Source organism: Paroedura picta, chromosome 1 (assembly GCF_049243985.1).
Source record: "Paroedura picta isolate Pp20150507F chromosome 1, Ppicta_v3.0, whole genome shotgun sequence".
Taxonomy (NCBI): Eukaryota; Metazoa; Chordata; class Lepidosauria; order Squamata; family Gekkonidae; genus Paroedura; species Paroedura picta.
The window spans coordinates 187,636,156-187,658,752 of record NC_135369.1 but is presented as its reverse complement, the minus strand read 5'-3'; positions in this window follow the sequence as shown (position 1 = coordinate 187,658,752).

Sequence of the window (22,597 nt, the reverse complement as noted above, 5' to 3'; positions counted from 1 at the left end):
GTGAAAAAAATATTTCTACATCCCATGGCCTTTCCCAACCATTTAAATTTTTCTCTTACAGGTCTAACACTTCCGAAAAACCAAAACAATGCCCACCCGGAACAATATATAAAGCTAAACGAACCGTTCACTGGGTAATTATCCGTACGAAAATCCCTATTGATTTACCTGTTTTTAAAAGGAAATAAAATGTGAAAAAAATATTTCTACATCCCATGGCCTTTCCCAACCATTTAAATTTTTCTCTTACAGGTCTAACACTTCTGAAAAACCAATACAACGCCCACCCGGAACAATATATAAAGCTAAACGAACCGTTCACTGGGTAGTTATCCGTACGAAAAACCCTATTGATTTACCTGTTTTTAAAAGGAAATAAAATGTGAAAAATATATTTCTACATCCCATGGCCTTTCCCAACCATTTAAATTTTTCTCTTACAGGTCTAACACTTCTGAAAAACCAATACAACGCCCACCCGGAACAATATATAAAGCTAAACGAACCGTTCACTGGGTACTTATCCGTACGAAAATCCCTATTGATTTACCTGTTTTTAAAAGGAAATAAAATGTGAAAAAAATATTTCTACATCCCATGGCCTTTCCCAACCATTTAAATTTTTCTCTTAGAGGTCTAACACTTCTGAAAAACCAATACAACGCCCACCCGGAACAATATATAAAGCTAAACGAACCGTTCACTGGGTACTTATCCGTACGAAAAACCCTATTGATTTACCTGTTTTTACAAGGAAGTAAATGTGAAAAAAATATTTCTACATCCCATGGCCTTTCCCAACCATTTAAATTTTTCTCTTACAGGTCTAACACTTTCAAAAAACCAATACAACGCCCAACCGGAACAATATATAAAGCTAAACGAACCGTTCACTGGGTACTTATCCGTACGAAAATCCCTATTGATTTACCAGTTTTTAAAAGGAAATAAAATGTGAAAAAAATATTTCTACATCCCATGGCCTTTCCCAACCATTTAAATTTTTCTCTTACAGGTCTAACACTTCTGAAAAACCAATACAACGCCCACCCGGAACAATATATAAAGCTAAACGAACCGTTCACTGGGTACTTATCCGTACGAAAAACCCTATTGATTTACCTGTTTTTACAAGGAAGTAAATGTGAAAAAAATATTTCTACATCCCATGGCCTTTCCCAACCATTTAAATTTTTCTCTTACAGGTCTAACTCTTCTGAAAAACCAATACAACGCCCACCCGGAACAATATATAAAGCTAAACGAACCGTTCACTGGGTACTTATCCATACGAAAAACCCTATTGATTTACCTGTTTTTACAAGGAAGTAAATGTGAAAAAAATATTTCTACATCCCATGGCCTTTCCCAACCATTTAAATTTTTATCTTACAGGTCTAACAATTCCGAAAATCCAATACAACGCCCACCCCGAACAATATATAAAGCTAAACGAACCGTTCACTGGGTACTTATCCATACGAAAAGCCCTATTGATTTACCTGTTTTTACAAGGAAGTAAATGTGAAAAAAATATTTCTACATCCCATGGCCTTTCCCAACCATTTAAATTTTTCTCTTACATGTCTAACAATTCCTAAAATCCAATAGAACGCCCACCCCGAAGAATATATAAAGATAAACGAACCGTTCACTAGGTACTTATCCGTCCGAAAATCCCTATCGATTTTCCTGTTTTTACAAGGAAGTAAAATGTGAAAAGAATATTTCTACATCCCATGGCCTTTCCCAACCATTTAAATTTTTCTCTTACAGGTCTAACACTTCCGAAAAACCAAAACAACGCCCACCCGGAACAATATATAAAGCTAAACGAACCGTTCACTAGGTACTTATCCGTCCGAAAATCCCTATCGATTTTCCTGTTTTTACAAGGAAGTAAAATGTGAAAAAAATATTTCTACATCCCATGGCCTTTCCCAACCATTTAAATTTTTCTCTTACAGGTCTAACACTTCCGAAAAACCAAAACAACGCCCACCCGGAACAATATATAAAGCTAAACGAACCGTTCACTGGGTAATTATCCGTACGAAAATCCCTATTGATTTACCTGTTTTTAAAAGGAAATAAAATGTGAAAAAAATATTTCTACATCCCATGGCCTTTCCCAACCATTTAAATTTTTCTCTTACAGGTCTAACACTTCTGAAAAACCAATACAACGCCCACCCGGAACAATATATAAAGCTAAACGAACCGTTCACTGGGTACTTATCCGTACGAAAAACCCTATTGATTTACCTGTTTTTAAAAGGAAATAAAATGTGAAAAAAATATTTCTACATCCCATGGCCTTTCCCAACCATTTAAATTTTTCTCTTACAGGTCTAACACTTCTGAAAAACCAATACAACGCCCACCCGGAACAATATATAAAGCTAAACGAACCGTTCACTGGGTACTTATCCGTACGAAAATCCCTATTGATTTACCTGTTTTTAAAAGGAAATAAAATGTGAAAAAAATATTTCTACATCCCATGGCCTTTCCCAACCATTTAAATTTTTCTCTTAGAGGTCTAACACTTCTGAAAAACCAATACAACGCCCACCCGGAACAATATATAAAGCTAAACGAACCGTTCACTGGGTACTTATCCGTACGAAAAACCCTATTGATTTACCTGTTTTTACAAGGAAGTAAATGTGAAAAAAATATTTCTACATCCCATGGCCTTTCCCAACCATTTAAATTTTTCTCTTACAGGTCTAACACTTTCAAAAAACCAATACAACGCCCACCCGGAACAATATATAAAGCTAAACGAACCGTTCACTGGGTACTTATCCGTACGAAAATCCCTATTGATTTACCAGTTTTTAAAAGGAAATAAAATGTGAAAAAAATATTTCTACATCCCATGGCCTTTCCCAACCATTTAAATTTTTCTCTTACAGGTCTAACACTTCTGAAAAACCAATACAACGCCCACCCGGAACAATATATAAAGCTAAACGAACCGTTCACTGGGTACTTATCCGTACGAAAAACCCTATTGATTTACCTGTTTTTACAAGGAAGTAAATGTGAAAAAAATATTTCTACATCCCATGGCCTTTCCCAACCATTTAAATTTTTCTCTTACAGGTCTAACTCTTCCGAAAAACCAATACAACGCCCACCCGGAACAATATATAAAGCTAAACGAACCGTTCACTGGGTACTTATCCATACGAAAAACCCTATTGATTTACCTGTTTTTACAAGGAAGTAAATGTGAAAAAAATATTTCTACATCCCATGGCCTTTCCCAACCATTTAAATTTTTATCTTACAGGTCTAACAATTCCGAAAATCCAATACAACGCCCACCCCGAACAATATATAAAGATAAACGAACCGTTCACTAGGTACTTATCCGTCCGAAAATCCCTATCGATTTTCCTGTTTTTACAAGGAAGTAAAATGTGAAAAAAATATTTCTACATCCCATGGCCTTTCCCAACCATTTAAATTTTTCTCTTACAGGTCTAACACTTCCGAAAAACCAATACAACGCCCACCCGGAACAATATATAAAGCTAAACGAACCGTTCACTGGGTAGTATATCCGTACGAAAATCCCTATTGATTTTCCTGTTTTTATAAGGAAGTAAAATGTGAAAAAAATATTTCTACATCCCATGGCCTTTCCGAACCATTTAAATTTTTCTCTTACAGGTCTAACACTTCCAAAAAACCAATACAACGCCCACCCGGAACAATATATAAAGCTAAACGAACCGTTCACTGGGTACTTATCCGTACGAAAATCCCTATTGATTTACCTGTTTTTAAAAGGAAATAAAATGTGAAAAAAATATTTCTACATCCCATGGCCTTTCCCAACCATTTAAATTTTTCTCTTAGAGGTCTAACACTTCTGAAAAACCAATACAACGCCCACCCGGAACAATATATAAAGCTAAACGAACCGTTCACTGGGTACTTATCCGTACGAAAAACCGTATTGATTTACCTGTTTTTACAAGGAAGTAAATGTGAAAAAAATATTTCTACATCCCATGGCCTTTCCCAACCATTTAAATTTTTCTCTTACAGGTCTAACACTTTCAAAAAACCAATACAACGCCCACCCGGAACAATATATAAAGCTAAACGAACCGTTCACTGGGTACTTATCCGTACGAAAATCCCTATTGATTTACCAGTTTTTAAAAGGAAATAAAATGTGAAAAAAATATTTCTACATCCCATGGCCTTTCCCAACCATTTAAATTTTTCTCTTACAGGTCTAACACTTCTGAAAAACCAATACAACGCCCACCCGGAACAATATATAAAGCTAAACGAACCGTTCACTGGGTACTTATCCGTACGAAAAACCCTATTGATTTACCTGTTTTTACAAGGAAGTAAAAGGTGAAAAGAATATTTCTACATCCCATGGCCTTTCCCAACCATTTAAATTTTTCTCTTACAGGTCTAACACTTCCGAAAAACCAAAACAACGCCCACCCGGAACAAGATATAAAGCTAAACGAACCGTTCACTAGGTACTTATCCGTCCGAAAATCCCTATCGATTTTCCTGTTTTTACAAGGAAGTAAAATGTGAAAAAAATATTTCTACATCCCATGGCCTTTCCCAACCATTTAAATTTTTCTCTTACAGGTCTAACACTTCCGAAAAACCAAAACAATGCCCACCCGGAACAATATATAAAGCTAAACGAACCGTTCACTGGGTAATTATCCGTACGAAAATCCCTATTGATTTACCTGTTTTTAAAAGGAAATAAAATGTGAAAAAAATATTTCTACATCCCATGGCCTTTCCCAACCATTTAAATTTTTCTCTTACAGGTCTAACACTTCTGAAAAACCAATACAACGCCCACCCGGAACAATATATAAAGCTAAACGAACCGTTCACTGGGTACTTATCCGTACGAAAAACCCAATTGATTTACCTGTTTTTACAAGGAACTAAATGTGAAAAAAATATTTCTACATCCCATGGCCTTTCCCAACCAATTAAATTTTTCTCTTACAGGTCTAACACTTCTGAAAAACCAATACAACGCCCACCCGGAACAATATATAAAGCTAAACGAACCGTTCACTGGGTACTTATCCGTACGAAAATCCCTATTGATTTACCTGTTTTTAAAAGGAAATAAAATGTGAAAAAAATATTTCTACATCCCATGGCCTTTCCCAACCATTTAAATTTTTCTCTTACAGGTCTAACACTTCTGAAAAACCAATACAACGCCCACCCGGAACAATATATAAAGCTTAACGAACCGTTCACTGGGTACTTATCCGTACGAAATACCCTATTGATTTACCTGTTTTTACAAGGAAGTAAATGTGAAAAAAATATTTCTACATCCCATGGCCTTTCCCAACCATTTAAATTTTTCTCTTACATGTCTAACACTTCCGAAAAACCAATACAACGCCCACCCGGAACAATATATAAAGCTAAACGAACGGTTCACTGGGTTCTTATCCATACGAAAAGCCCTATTGATTTACCTGTTTTTACAAGGAAGTAAATGTGAAAAAAATATTTCTACATCCCATGGCCTTTCCCAAGCATTTAAATTTTTCTCTTACATGTCTAACAATTCCTAAAATCCAATACAACGCCCACCCCGAACAATATATAAAGATAAACGAACCGTTCACTAGGTACTTATCCGTCCGAAAATCCCTATCGATTTTCCTGTTTTTACAAGGAAGTAAAAGGTGAAAAGAATATTTCTACATCCCATGGCCTTTCCCAACCATTTAAATTTTTCTCTTACAGGTCTAACACTTCCGAAAAACCAAAACAACGCCCACCCGGAACAAGATATAAAGCTAAACGAACCGTTCACTAGGTACTTATCCGTCCGAAAATCCCTATCGATTTTCCTGTTTTTACAAGGAAGTAAAATGTGAAAAAAATATTTCTACATCCCATGGCCTTTCCCAACCATTTAAATTTTTCTCTTACAGGTCTAACACTTCCGAAAAACCAAAACAATGCCCACCCGGAACAATATATAAAGCTAAACGAACCGTTCACTGGGTAATTATCCGTACGAAAATCCCTATTGATTTACCTGTTTTTAAAAGGAAATAAAATGTGAAAAAAATATTTCTACATCCCATGGCCTTTCCCAACCATTTAAATTTTTCTCTTACAGGTCTAACACTTCTGAAAAACCAATACAACGCCCACCCGGAACAATATATAAAGCTAAACGAACCGTTCACTGGGTACTTATCCGTACGAAAAACCCTATTGATTTACCTGTTTTTACAAGGAACTAAATGTGAAAAAAATATTTCTACATCCCATGGCCTTTCCCAACCAATTAAATTTTTCTCTTACAGGTCTAACACTTCTGAAAAACCAATACAACGCCCACCCGGAACAATATATAAAGCTAAACGAACCGTTCACTGGGTAATTATCCGTACGAAAATCCCTATTGATTTACCTGTTTTTAAAAGGAAATAAAATGTGAAAAAAATATTTCTACATCCCATGGCCTTTCCCAACCATTTAAATTTTTCTCTTACAGGTCTAACACTTCTGAAAAACCAATACAACGCCCACCCGGAACAATATATAAAGCTTAACGAACCGTTCACTGGGTACTTATCCGTACGAAATACCCTATTGATTTACCTGTTTTTACAAGGAAGTAAATGTGAAAAAAATATTTCTACATCCCATGGCCTTTCCCAACCATTTAAATTTTTCTCTTACAGGTCTAACACTTCCGAAATACCAAAACAACGCCCACCCGGAACAATATATAAAGCTAAACGAACGGTTCACTGGGTACTTATCCGTACGAAATCCCTATTGATTTTCCTGTTTTTACAAGGAAGTAAAATGTGAAAAAAATATTTCTACATCCCATGGCCTTTCCCAACCATTTAAATTTTTCTCTTACAGGTCTAACACTTCCGAAAAAACAATACAACACCCACCCGGAACAATATATAAAGCTAAACTAACGGTTCACTGGGTACTTATCTGTCCGAAAAACCCTATTGATTTACCTGTTTTTACAAGGAAGTAAATGTTAAAAATATATTTCTACATCCCATGGCCTTTCCCAACCATTTAAATTTTTCTCTTACAGGTCTAACACTTCTGAAAAACCAATACAACGCCCACCCGGAAGAATATATAAAGATAAACGAACCGTTCACTGGGTACTTATCCGTATGAAAATCCCTATCTATTTTCCTGTTTTTACAAGGAAGTAAAATGTGAAAAAAATATTTCTACATCCCATGGCCTTTCCCAACCATTTAAATTTTTCTCTTACAGGTCTAACACTTCCGAAAAAACAATACAACGCCCACCCGGAACAATGTATAAAGCTAAACAAACCGTTCACTGGGCACTTATCCGTACGAAAAACCCTATTGATTTACCTGTTTTTACAAGGAAATAAAATGTGAAAAAAATATTTCTACATCCCATGGCCTTTCCCAACCATTTAAATTTTTCTCTTACAGGTCTAACACTTCTGAAAAACCAATACAACGCCCACCCGGCACAATATATAAAGCTAAACGAACTGTTCACTGGGTACATATCCGTACGAAAATCCCTATTGATTTTCCTGTTTTTATAAGGAAGTAAAATGTGAAAAAAATATTTCTACATCCCATGGCCTTTCCCAACCTTTTAAATTTTTCTCTTACAGGTCTAACACTTCTGAAAAACCAATACAACGCCCACCCGGAACAATATATAAAGCTAAACGAACCGTTCACTGGGTACTTATCCGTACGAAAAACCCTATTGATTTACCTGTTTTTACAAGGAAGTAAATGTGAAAAAAATATTTCTACATCCCATGGCCTTTCCCAACCATTTAAATTTTTCTCTTACAGGTCTAACACTTTCAAAAAACCAATACAACGCCCACCCAGAACAATATATAAAGCTAAACGAACCGTTCACTGGGTACTTATCCGTACGAAAATCCCTATTGATTTACCAGTTTTTAAAAGGAAATAAAATGTGAAAAAAATATTTCTACATCCCATGGCCTTTCCCAACCATTTAAATTTTTCTCTTACAGGTCTAACACTTCTGAAAAACCAATACAACGCCCACCCGGAACAATATATAAAGCTAAACGAACCGTTCACTGGGTACTTATCCGTACGAAAAACCCTATTGATTTACCTGTTTTTACAAGGAAGTAAATGTGAAAAAAATATTTCTACATCCCATGGCCTTTCCCAACCATTTAAATTTTTCTCTTACAGGTCTAACACTTCCGAAAAACCAATACAACGCCCACCCGGAACAATATATAAAGCTAAACGAACCGTTCACTGGGTACTTATCCGTACGAAAAACCCTATTGATTTACCTGTTTTTACAAGGAAATAAAATGTGAAAAAAATATTTCTACATCCCATGGCCTTTCCCAACCATTTAAATTTTTCTCTTACAGGTCTAACACTTCTGAAAAACCAATACAACGCCCACCCGGCACAATATATAAAGCTAAACGAACTGTTCACTGGGTACATATCCGTACGAAAATCCCTATTGATTTTCCTGTTTTTATAAGGAAGTAAAATGTGAAAAAAATATTTCTACATCCCATGGCCTTTCCCAACCTTTTAAATTTTTCTCTTACATGTCTAACACTTCCGAAAAACCAATACAACGCCCACCCGGAACAATATATAAAGCTAAGCGAACCGTTCACTGGGTAATTATCCGTACGAAAATCCCTATTGATTTACCTGTTTTTAAAAGGAAATAAAATGTGAAAAAAATATTTCTACATCCCATGGCCTTTCCCAACCATTTAAATTTTTCTCTTAGAGGTCTAACACTTCTGAAAAACCAATACAACGCCCACCCGGAACAATATATAAAGCTAAACTAACCGTTCACTGGGTACTTATCCGTACGAAAAACCCTATTGATTTACCTGTTTTTACAAGGAAGTAAATGTGAAAAAAATATTTCTACATCCCATGGCCTTTCCCAACCATTTAAATTTTTCTCTTACAGGTCTAACACTTTCAAAAAACCAATACAACGCCCACCCGGAACAATATATAAAGCTAAACGAACCGTTCACTGGGTACTTATCCGTACGAAAAACCCTATTGATTTACCTGTTTTTACAAGGAAGTAAATGTGAAAAAAATATTTCTACATCCCATGGCCTTTCCCAACCATTTAAATTTTTCTCTTACAGGTCTAACACTTCCGAAAAACCAATACAACGCCCACCCGGAACAATATATAAAGCTAAACGAACCGTTCACTGGGTACTTATCCATACGAAAAGCCCTATTGATTTACCTGTTTTTACAAGGAAGTAAATGTGAAAAAAATATTTCTACATCCCATGGCCTTTCCCAACCATTTAAATTTTTCTCTTACATGTCTAACAATTCCTAAAATCCAATACAACGCCCACCCCGAACAATATATAAAGATAAACGAACCGTTCACTAGGTACTTATCCATCCGAAAATCCCTATCGATTTTCCTGTTTTTACAAGGAAGTAAAATGTGAAAAGAATATTTCTACATCCCATGGCCTTTCCCAACCATTTAAATTTTTCTCTTACAGGTCTAACACTTCCGAAAAACCAAAACAACGCCCACCCGGAACAATATATAAAGCTAAACGAACCGTTCACTAGGTACTTATCCGGCCGAAAATCCCTATCGATTTTCCTGTTTTTACAAGGAAGTAAAATGTGAAAAAAATATTTCTACATCCCATGGCCTTTCCCAACCATTTAAATTTTTCTCTTACAGGTCTAACACTTCCGAAAAACCAAAACAATGCCCACCCGGAACAATATGTAAAGCTAAACGAACCGTTCACTGGGTAATTATCCGTACGAAAATCCCTATTGATTTACCTGTTTTTAAAAGGAAATAAAATGTGAAAAAAATATTTCTACATCCCATGGCCTTTCCCAACCATTTAAATTTTTCTCTTACAGGTCTAACACTTCTGAAAAACCAATACAACGCCCACCCGGAACAATATATAAAGCTAAACGAACCGTTCACTGGGTACTTATCCGTACGAAAAACCCTATTGATTTACCTGTTTTTACAAGGAACTAAATGTGAAAAAAATATTTCTACATCCCATGGCCTTTCCCAACCATTTAAATTTTTCTCTTACAGGTCTAACACTTCTGAAAAACCAATACAACGCCCACCCGGAACAATATATAAAGCTAAACGAACCGTTCACTGGGTACTTATCCGTACGAAAAACCCTATTGATTTACCTGTTTTTACAAGGAAGTAAATGTGAAAAAAATATTTCTACATCCCATGGCCTTTCCCAACCATTTAAATTTTTCTCTTACAGGTCTAACACTTCCAAAAAACCAATACAACGCCCACCCGGAACAATATATAAAGCTAAACGAACCGTTCACTGGGTACTTATCCGTACGAAAATCCCTATTGATTTACCTGTTTTTAAAAGGAAATAAAATGTGAAAAAAATATTTCTACATCCCATGGCCTTTCCCAACCATTTAAATTTTTCTCTTACAGGTCTAACACTTCTGAAAAACCAATACAACGCCCACCCGGAACAATATATAAAGCTAAACGAACCGTTCACTGGGTACTTATCCGTACGAAAAACCCTATTGATTTACCTGTTTTTACAAGGAAGTAAATGTGAAAAAAATATTTCTACATCCCATGGCCTTTCCCAACCATTTAAATTTTTCTCTTACAGGTCTAACACTTCCGAAAAACCAATACAACGCCCACCCGGAACAATATATAAAGCTAAACGAACCGTTCACTGGGTACTTATCCGTACGAAAAACCCTATTGATTTACCTGTTCTTACAAGGAAATAAAATGTGAAAAAAATATTTCTACATCCCATGGCCTTTCCCAACCATTTAAATTTTTCTCTTACAGGTCTAACACTTCCGAAAAACCAAAACAACGCCCACCCGGAACAATATATAAAGCTAAACGAACGGTTCACTGGGTACTTATCCGTACGAAATCCCTATTGATTTTCCTGTTTTTATAAGGAAGTAAAATGTGAAAAAAATACTTCTACATCCCATGGCCTTTCCCAACCATTTAAATTTTTCTCTTACAGGTCTAACACTTCCGAAAAAAAAAATACAACGCCCACCCGGAACAATATATAAAGCTAAACGAACGGTTCACTGGGTACTTATCTGTACGAAAAACCCTATTGATTTACCTGTTTTTACAAGGAAGTAAATGTGAAAAAAATATTTCTACATCCCATGGCCTTTCCCAACCATTTAAATTTTTCTCTTACAGGTCTAACACTTCTGAAAAACCAATACAACGCCCACCCGGAAGAATATATAAAGATAAACGAACCGTTCACTGGGTACTTATCCGTATGAAAATCCCAATTGAAAACCCAATTGATTTACCTGTTTTTACAAGGAAGTAAATGTGAAAAAAATATTTCTACATCCCATGGCCTTTCCCAACCATTTAAATTTTTCTCTTACAGGTCTAACGCTTCCGAAAAACCAATACAACGCCCACCCGGAACAATATATAAAGCTAAACGAACCGTTCACTGGGTACTTATCCGTACGAAAAACCCTATTGATTTACCTGTTTTTACAAGGAAGTAAATGTGAAAAAAATACAGGTCTAACACTTCCAAAAAACCAATACAACGCCCACCCGGAACAATATATAAAGCTAAACGAACCGTTCACTGGGTACTTATCCGTACGAAAATCCCTATTGATTTACCTGTTTTTAAAAGGAAATAAAATGTGAAAAAAATATTTCTACATCCCATGGCCTTTCCCAACCATTTAAATTTTTCTCTTACAGGTCTAACACTTCTGAAAAACCAATACAACGCCCACCCGGCACAATATATAAAGCTAAACGAACTGTTCACTGGGTACATATCCGTACGAAAATCCCTATTGATTTTCCTGTTTTTATAAGGAAGTAAAATGTGAAAAAAATATTTCTACATCCCATGGCCTTTCCCAAACTTTTAAATTTTTCTCTTACATGTCTAACACTTCCAAAAAACCAATACAACGCCCACCCGGAACAATATATAAAGCTAAGCGAACCGTTCACTGGGTAATTATCCGTACGAAAATCCCTATTGATTTACCTGTTTTTAAAAGGAAATAAAATGTGAAAAAAATATTTCTACATCCCATGGCCTTTCCCAACCATTTAAATTTTTCTCTTACAGGTCTAACACTTCTGAAAAACCAATACAACGCCCACCCGGAACAATATATAAAGCTAAACGAACCGTTCACTGGGTACTTATCCGTACGAAAAACCCTATTGATTTACCTGTTTTTACAAGGAAGTAAATGTGAAAAAAATATTTCTACATCCCATGGCCTTTCCCAACCATTTAAATTTTTCTCTTACAGGTCTAACACTTCCAAAAAACCTATACAACGCCCACCCGGAACAATATATAAAGCTAAACGAACCGTTCACTGGGTACTTATCCGTACGAAAATCCCTATTGATTTACCTGTTTTTAAAAGGAAATAAAATGTGAAAAAAATATTTCTACATCCCATGGCCTTTCCCAACCATTTAAATTTTTCTCCTACAGGTCTAACACTTCTGAAAAACCAATACAACGCCCACCCGGAACAATATATAAAGCTAAACGAACCGTTCACTGGGTACTTATCCGTACGAAAATCCCTATTGATTTACCTGTTTTTAAAAGGAAATAAAATGTGAAAAAAATATTTCTACATCCCATGGCCTTTCCCAACCATTTAAATTTTTCTCTTACAGGTCTAACACTTCTGAAAAACCAATACAACGCCCACCCGGAACAATATATAAAGCTAAACGAACCGTTCACTGGGTTCTTATCCATACGAAAAACCCTATTGATTTACCTGTTTTTACAAGGAAGTATATGTGAAAAAAATATTTCTACTTTCCATGGCCTTTCCCAACCATTTAAATTTTTCTCTTACAGGTCTAACACTTCCGAAAAACCAATACAACGCCCACCCGGAACAATATATAAAGCTAAGTGAACCGTTCACTGGGTACTTATCCGTATGAAAATCCCTATCGATTTTCCTGTTTTTACAAGGAAGTAAAATGTGAAAAAAATATTTCTACATCCCATGGCCTTTCCCAACCATTTAAATTTTTCTCATACAGGTCTAACACTTCCGAAAAAACAATACAACGCCCACCCGGAACAATGTATAAAGCTAAATGAACCGTTCACTGGGTACTTATCCGTACGAAAATCCCTATTGATTTACCTGTTTTTAAAAGGAAATAAAATGTGAAAAAAATATTTCTACATCCCATGGCCTTTCCCAACTATTTATATTTTTCTCTTACAGGTCTAACACTTCTGAAAAACCAATACAACGCCCACCCGGAACAATATATAAAGCTAAACGAACCGTTCACTGGGTACTTATCCGTACGAAAAACCCTATTGATTTACCTGTTTTTACAAGGAAGTAAATGTGAAAAAAATATTTCTACATCCCATGGCCTTTCCCAACCATTTAAATTTTTCTCTTACAGGTCTAACACTTCCAAAAAAACAATACAACGCCCACCCTTAACAATGTATAAAGCTAAACAAACCGTTCACTGGGCACTTATCCGTACGAAAAACCCTATTGATTTACCTGTTTTTACAAGGAAATAAAATGTGAAAAAAATATTTCTACATCCCATGGCCTTTCCCAACCATTTAAATTTTTTTCTTACAGGTCTAACGCTTCCGAAAAACCAATACAACGCCCACCCGGAACAATATATAAAGCTAAACGAACCGTTCACTCGGTACTTATCCGTACGAAAATCCCTATTGATTTTCCTGTTTTTATAAGGAAGTAAAATGTGAAAAAAATATTTCTACATCCCATGGCCTTTCCCAACCATTTAAATTTTTCTCTTACATGTCTAACACTTCCAAAAAACCAATACAACGCCCACCCGGAACAATATATAAAGCTAAACGAACCGTTCACTGGGTAATTATCCGTACGAAAAACCCAATTGATTTACCTGTTTTTACAAGGAAGTAAATGTGAAAAAAATATTTCTACATCCCATGGCCTTTCCCAACCATTTAAATTTTTCTCTTACAGGTCTAACGCTTCCGAAAAACCAATACAACGCCCACCCGGAACAATATATAAAGCTAAACGAACCGTTCACTGGGTACTTATCCGTACGAAAAACCCTATTGATTTACCTGTTTTTACAAGGAAGTAAATGTGAAAAAAATATTTCTACATCCCATGGCCTTTCCCAACCATTTAAATTTTTCTCTTACATGTCTAACACTTCCAAAAAACCAATACAACGCCCACCCGGAACAATATATAAAGCTAAACGAACCGTTCACTGGGTAATTATCCGTACGAAAAACCCAATTGATTTACCTGTTTTTACAAGGAAGTAAATGTGAAAAAAATATTTCTACATCCCATGGCCTTTCCCAACCATTTAAATTTTTCTCTTACAGGTCTAACACTTCCAAAAAACCTATACAACGCCCACCCGGAACAATATATAAAGCTAAACGAACCGTTCACTGGGTACTTATCCGTACGAAAATCCCTATTGATTTACCTGTTTTTAAAAGGAAATAAAATGTGAAAAAAATATTTCTACATCCCATGCCCTTTCCCAACCATTTAAATTTTTCTCCTACATGTCTAACACTTCTGAAAAACCAATACAACGCCCACCCGGAACAATATATAAAGCTAAACGAACCGTTCACTGGGTACTTATCCGTACGAAAATCCCTATTGATTTACCTGTTTTTAAAAGGAAATAAAATGTGAAAAAAATATTTCTACATCCCATGGCCTTTCCCAACCATTTAAATTTTTCTCTTACAGGTCTAACACTTCTGAAAAACCAATACAACGCCCACCCGGAACAATATATAAAGCTAAACGAACCGTTCACTGGGTACTTATCCGTACGAAAAACCCTATTGATTTACCTGTTTTTACAAGGAAGTATAAGTGAAAAAAATATTTCTACATCCCATGGCCTTTCCCAACCATTTAAATTTTTCTCTTACAGGTCTAACTCTTCCGAAAAACCAAAACAACGCCCACCCGGAACAATATATAAAGCTAAACGAACGGTTCACTGGGTACTTATCCGTATGAAAATCCCTATCGGTTTTCCTGTTTTTACAAGGAAGTAAAATGTGAAAAAAATATTTCTACATCCCATGGCATTTACCAACCATTTAAATTTTTCTCTTACAGGTCTAACACTTCCGAAAAACCAATACAACGCCCACCCGGAACAATATATAAAGCTAAACGAACCGTTCACTGGGTACTTATCCGTACGAAAAACCCTATTGATTTACCTGTTTTTACAAGGAAGTAAATGTGAAAAAAATATTTCTACATCCCATGGCCTTTCCCAACCATTTAAATTTTTCTCTTACATGTCTAACACTTCCAAAAAACCAATACAACGCCCACCCGGAACAATATATAAAGCTAAACGAACCGTTCACTGGGTAATTATCCGTACGAAAAACCCAATTGATTTACCTGTTTTTACAAGGAAATAAAATGTGAAAAAAATATTTCTACATCCCATGGCCTTTCCCAACCATTTAAATTTTTCTCCTACAGGTCTAACACTTCTGAAAAACCAATACAACGCCCACCCGGAACAATATATAAAGCTAAACGAACCGTTCACTGGGTACTTATCCGTACGAAAAACCCTATTGATTTACCTGTTTTTACAAGGAAGTAAATGTGAAAAAAATATTTCTACATCCCATGGCCTTTCCCAACCATTTAAATTTTTCTCTTACAGGTCTAACACTTCCGAAAAACCAATACAACGCCCACCCGGAACAATATATAAAGCTAAACGAACCGTTCACTGGGTACTTATCCGTACGAAAAACCCTATTGATTTACCTGTTTTTACAAGGAAGTATAAGTGAAAAAAATATTTCTACATCCCATGGCCTTTCCCAACCATTTAAATTTTTCTCTTACAGGTCTAACTCTTCCGAAAAACCAAAACAACGCCCACCCGGAACAATATATAAAGCTAAACGAACGGTTCACTGGGTACTTATCCGTATGAAAATCCCTATCGGTTTTCCTGTTTTTACAAGGAAGTAAAATGTGAAAAAAATATTTCTACATCCCATGGCATTTACCAACCATTTAAATTTTTCTCTTACAAGTCTAACACTTCCGAAAAAACAATACAACGCCCACCCTTAACAATGTATAAAGCTAAACAAACCGTTCACTGGGCACTTATCCGTACGAAAAACCCTATTGATTTACCTGTTTTTAAAAGGAAATAAAATGTGAAAAAAATATTTCTACATCCCATGGCCTTTCCCAACCATTTAAATTTTTCTCCTACAGGTCTAACACTTCTGAAAAACCAATACAACGCCCACCCGGAACAATATATAAAGCTAAACGAACCGTTCACTGGGTACTTATCCGTACGAAAAACCCTATTGATTTACCTGTTTTTACAAGGAAGTAAATGTGAAAAAAATATTTCTACATCCCATGGCCTTTCCCAACCATTTAAATTTTTCTCTTACAGGTCTAACACTTCCGAAAAACCAATACAACGCCCACCCGGAACAATATATAAAGCTAAACGAACCGTTCACTGGGTACTTATCCGTACGAAAAACCCTATTGATTTACCTGTTTTTACAAGGAAGTATATGTGAAAAAAATATTTCTACTTCCCATGGCCTTTCCCAACCATTTAAATTTTTCTCTTACAGGTCTAACACTTCCGAAAAACCAATACAACGCCCACCCGGAACAATATATAAAGCTAAATGAACCGTTCACTGGGTACTTATCCGTATGAAAATCCCTATCCATTTTCCTGTTTTTACAAGGAAGTAAAATGTGAAAAAAATATTTCTACATCCCATGGCCTTTCCCAACCATTTAAATTTTTCTCTTACAGGTCTAACACTTCCAAAAAACCAATACAACGCCCACCCGGAACAATATATAAAGCTAAACGAACCGTTCACTGGGTACTTATCCGTACGAAAATCCCTATTGATTTACCTGTTTTTAAAAGGAAATAAAATGTGAAAAAAATATTTCTACATCCCATGGCCTTTCCCAACCATTTAAATTTTTCTCTTACAGGTCTAACACTTCCAAAAAACCAATACAACGCCCACCCGGAACAATATATAAAGCTAAACGAACCGTTCACTGGGTACTTATCCGTACGAAAATCCCTATTGATTTACCTGTTTTTAAAAGGAAATAAAATGTGAAAAAAATATTTCTACATCCCATGGCCTTTCCCAACCATTTAAATTTTTCTCCTACAGGTCTAACACTTCTGAAAAACCAATACAACGCCCACCCGGAACAATATATAAAGCTAAACGAACCGTTCACTGGGTACTTATCCGTACGAAAATCCCTATTGATTTACCTGTTTTTAAAAGGAAATAAAATGTGAAAAAAATATTTCTACATCCCATGGCCTTTCCCAACCATTAAAATTTTTCTCTTACAGGTCTAACACTTCTGAAAAACCAATACAACGCCCACCCGGAACAATATATAAAGCTAAACGAACCGTTCACTGGGCACTTATCCGTACGAAAATCCCTATTGATTTACCTGTTTTTAAAAGGAAATAAAATGAGAAAAAAATATTTCTACATCCCATGGCCTTTCCCAACTATTTATATTTTTCTCTTACAGGTCTAACACTTCTGAAAAACCAATACAACGCCCACCCGGAACAATATATAAAGCTAAACGAACCGTTCACTGGGTACATATCCGTACGAAAAACCGTATTGATTTACCTGTTTTTACAAGGAAGGAAATGTGAAAAAAATATTTCTACATCCCATGGCCTTTCCCAACCATTTAAATTTTTCTCTTACAGGTCTAACACTTCCGAAAAACCAATACAACGCCCATCCGGAACAATATATAAAGCTAAACGAACCGTTCACTGGGTACTTATCCGAACGAAAAACCCTATTGATTTACCTGTTTTTACAAGGAAGTATATGTGAAAAAAATATTTCTACTTCCCATGGCCTTTCCCAACCATTTAAATTTTTCTCTTACAGGTCTAACACTTCCGAAAAACCAATACAACGCCCACCCGGAACAATATATAAAGCTAAATGAACCGTTCACTGGGTACTTATCCGTACGAAAATCCCTATTGATTTACCTGTTTTTAAAAGGAAATAAAATGTGAAAAAAATATTTCTACATCCCATGGCCTTTCCCAACTATTTATATTTTTCTCTTACAGGTCTAACACTTCTGAAAAACCAATACAACGCCCACCCGGAACAATATATAAAGCTAAACGAACCGTTCACTGGGTACTTATCCGTACGAAAAACCCTATTGATTTACCTGTTTTTACAAGGAAGTAAATGTGAAAAAAATATTTCTACATCCCATGGCCTTTCCCAACCATTTAAATTTTTCTCTTACAGGTCTAACACTTCCAAAAAACCAATACAACGCCCACCCGGATCAATATATAAAGCTAAACGAACCGTTCACTGGGTACTTATCCGTACGAAAATCCCTATTGATTTACCTGTTTTTAAAAGGAAATAAAATGTGAAAAAAATATTTCTACATCCCATGGCCTTTCCCAACCATTTAAATTTTTCTCTTACAGGTCTAACACTTCTGAAAAACCAATACAACGCCCACCCGGAACAATATATAAAGCTAAACGAACCGTTCACTGGGTACTTATCCGTACGAAAAACCCTATTGATTTACCTGTTTTTACAAGGAAGTAAATGTTAAAAAAAATATTTCTACATCCCATGGCCTTTCCCAACCATTTAAATTTTTCTCTTACAGGTCTAACACTTCCTAAAAACCAATACAACGCCCACCCGGAACAATATATAAAGCTAAACGAACCGTTCACTGGGTACTTATCCGTACGAAAAACCCTATTGATTTACCTGTTTTTACAAGGAAGTATAAGTGAAAAAAATATTTCTACATCCCATGGCCTTTCCCAACCATTTAAATTTTTCTCTTACAGGTCTAACTCTTCTGAAAAACCAAAACAACGCCCACCCGGAACAATATATAAAGCTAAACGAACGGTTCACTGGGTACTTATCCGTATGAAAATCCCTATCGGTTTTCCTGTTTTTGCAAGGAAGTAAAATGTGAAAAAAATATTTCTACATCCCATGGCATTTACCAACCATTTAAATTTTTCTCTTACAAGTCTAACACTTCCGAAAAAACAATACAACGCCCACCCTTTACAATGTATAAAGCTAAACAAACCGTTCACTGGGCACTTATCCGTACGAAAAACCCTATTGATTTACCTGTTTTTACAAGGAAATAAAATGTGAAAAAAATATTTCTACATCCCATGGCCTTTCCCAACCATTTAAATTTTTCTCTTACAGGTCTAACACTTCCGAAAAACCAATACAACGCCCACCCGGAACAATATATAAAGCTAAATGAACCGTTCACTGGGTACTTATCCGTACGAAAATCCCTATTGATTTACCTGTTTTTAAAAGGAAATAAAATGTGAAAAAAATATTTCTACATCCCATGGCCTTTCCCAACTATTTATATTTTTCTCTTACAGGTCTAACACTTCTGAAAAACCAATACAACGCCCACCCGGAACAATATATAAAGCTAAACGAACCGTTCACTGGGTACTTATCCGTACGAAAAACCCTATTGATTTACCTGTTTTTACAAGGAAGTAAATGTGAAAAAAATATTTCTACATCCCATGGCCTTTCCCAACCATTTAAATTTTTCTCTTACAGGTCTAACACTTCCAAAAAAACAATACAACGCCCACCCTTAACAATGTATAAAGCTAAACAAACCGTTCACTGGGCACTTATCCGTACGAAAAACCATATTGATTTACCTGTTTTTACAAGGAAATAAAATGTGAAAAAAATATTTCTACATCCCATGGCCTTTCCCAACCATTTAAATTTTTTTCTTACAGGTCTAACGCTTCCGAAAAACCAATACAACGCCCACCCGGAACAATATATAAAGCTAAACGAACCGTTCACTCGGTACTTATCCGTACGAAAATCCCTATTGATTTTCCTGTTTTTATAAGGAAGTAAAATGTGAAAAAAATATTTCTACATCCCATGGCCTTTCCCAACCATTTAAATTTTTCTCTTACATGTCTAACACTTCCAAAAAACCAATACAACGCCCACCCGGAACAATATATAAAGCTAAACGAACCGTTCACTGGGTAATTATCCGTACGAAAAACCCAATTGATTTACCTGTTTTTACAAGGAAGTAAATGTGAAAAAAATATTTCTACATCCCATGGCCTTTCCCAACCATTTAAATTTTTCTCTTACAGGTCTAACGCTTCCGAAAAACCAATACAACGCCCACCCGGAACAATATATTAAGCTAAACGAACCGTTCACTGGGTACTTATCCGTACGAAAAACCCTATTGATTTACCTGTTTTTACAAGGAAGTAAATGTGAAAAAAATATTTCTACATCCCATGGCCTTTCCCAACCATTTAAATTTTTCTCTTACATGTCTAACACTTCCAAAAAACCAATACAACGCCCACCCGGAACAATATATAAAGCTAAACGAACCGTTCACTGGGTAATTATCCGTACGAAAAACCCAATTGATTTACCTGTTTTTACAAGGAAGTAAATGTGAAAAAAATATTTCTACATCCCATGGCCTTTCCCAACCATTTAAATTTTTCTCTTACAGGTCTAACACTTCCAAAAAACCTATACAACGCCCACCCGGAACAATATATAAAGCTAAACGAACCGTTCACTGGGTACTTATCCGTACGAAAATCCCTATTGATTTACCTGTTTTTAAAAGGAAATAAAATGTGAAAAAAATATTTCTACATCCCATGGCCTTTCCCAACCATTTAAATTTTTCTCCTACATGTCTAACACTTCTGAAAAACCAATACAACGCCCACCCGGAACAATATATAAAGCTAAACGAACCGTTCACTGGGTACTTATCCGTACGAAAATCCCTATTGATTTACCTGTTTTTAAAAGGAAATAAAATGTGAAAAAAATATTTCTACATCCCATGGCCTTTCCCAACCATTTAAATTTTTCTCTTACAGGTCTAACACTTCTGAAAAACCAATACAACGCCCACCCGGAACAATATATAAAGCTAAACGAACCGTTCACTGGGTACTTATCCGTATGAAAATCCCTATCGATTTTCCTGTTTTTACAAGGAAGTAAAATGTGAAAAAAATATTTCTACATCCCATGGCCTTTCCCAACCATTTAAATTTTTCTCTTACAGGTCTAACACTTCCGAAAAAACAATACAACGCCCACCCGGAACAATATATAAAGCTAAACGAACCGTTCACTGGGTACTTATCCGTACGAAAAACCCTATTGATTTACCTGTTTTTACAAGGAAGTAAATGTGAAAAAAATATTTCTACATCCCATGGCCTTTCCCAACCATTTAAATTTTTCTCTTACAGGTCTAACACTTCTGAAAAACCAAAACAACGCCCACCCGGCACAATATATAAAGCTAAACGAACCGTTCACTGGGTACATATCCGTACGAAAATCCCTATTGATTTTCCTGTTTTTATAAGGAACTAAAATGTGAAAAAAATATTTCTACATCCCATGGCCTTTCCCAACCATTTAAATTTTTCTCTTACATGTCTAACACTTCCAAAAAACCAATACAACGCCCACCCGGAACAATATATAAAGCTAAGCGAACCGTTCACTGGGTAATTATCCGTACGAAAAACCCTATTGATTTACCTGTTTTTAAAAGGAAATAAAATGTGAAAAAAATATTTCTACATCCCATGGCCTTTCCCAACCATTTAAATTTTTCTCCTACAGGTCTAACACTTCTGAAAAACCAATACAACGCCCACCCGGAACAATATATAAAGCTAAACGAACCGTTCACTGGGTACTTATCCGTACGAAAAACCCTATTGATTTACCTGTTTTTACAAGTAAGTAAATGTGAAAAAAATATTTCTACATCCCATGGCCTTTCCCAACCATTTAAATTTTTCTCTTACATGTCTAACACTTCCCAAAAACCAATACAACGCCCACCCGGAACAATATATAAAGCTAAACGAACCGTTCACTGGGTAATTATCCGTACGAAAAACCCAATTGATTTACCTGTTTTTACAAGGAAGTAAATGTGAAAAAAATATTTCTACATCCCTTGGCCTTTCCCAACCATTTAAATTTTTCTCTTACAGGTCTAACACTTCCAAAAAACCTATACAACGCCCACCCGGAACAATATATAAAGCTAAACGAACCGTTCACTGGGTACTTATCCGTACGAAAATCCCTATTGATTTACCTGTTTTTAAAAGGAAATAAAATGTGAAAAAAATATTTCTACATCCCATGGCCTTTCCCAACCATTTAAATTTTTCTCCTACAGGTCTAACACTTCTGAAAAACCAATACAACGCCCACCCGGAACAATATATAAAGCTAAACAAACCGTTCACTGGGCACTTA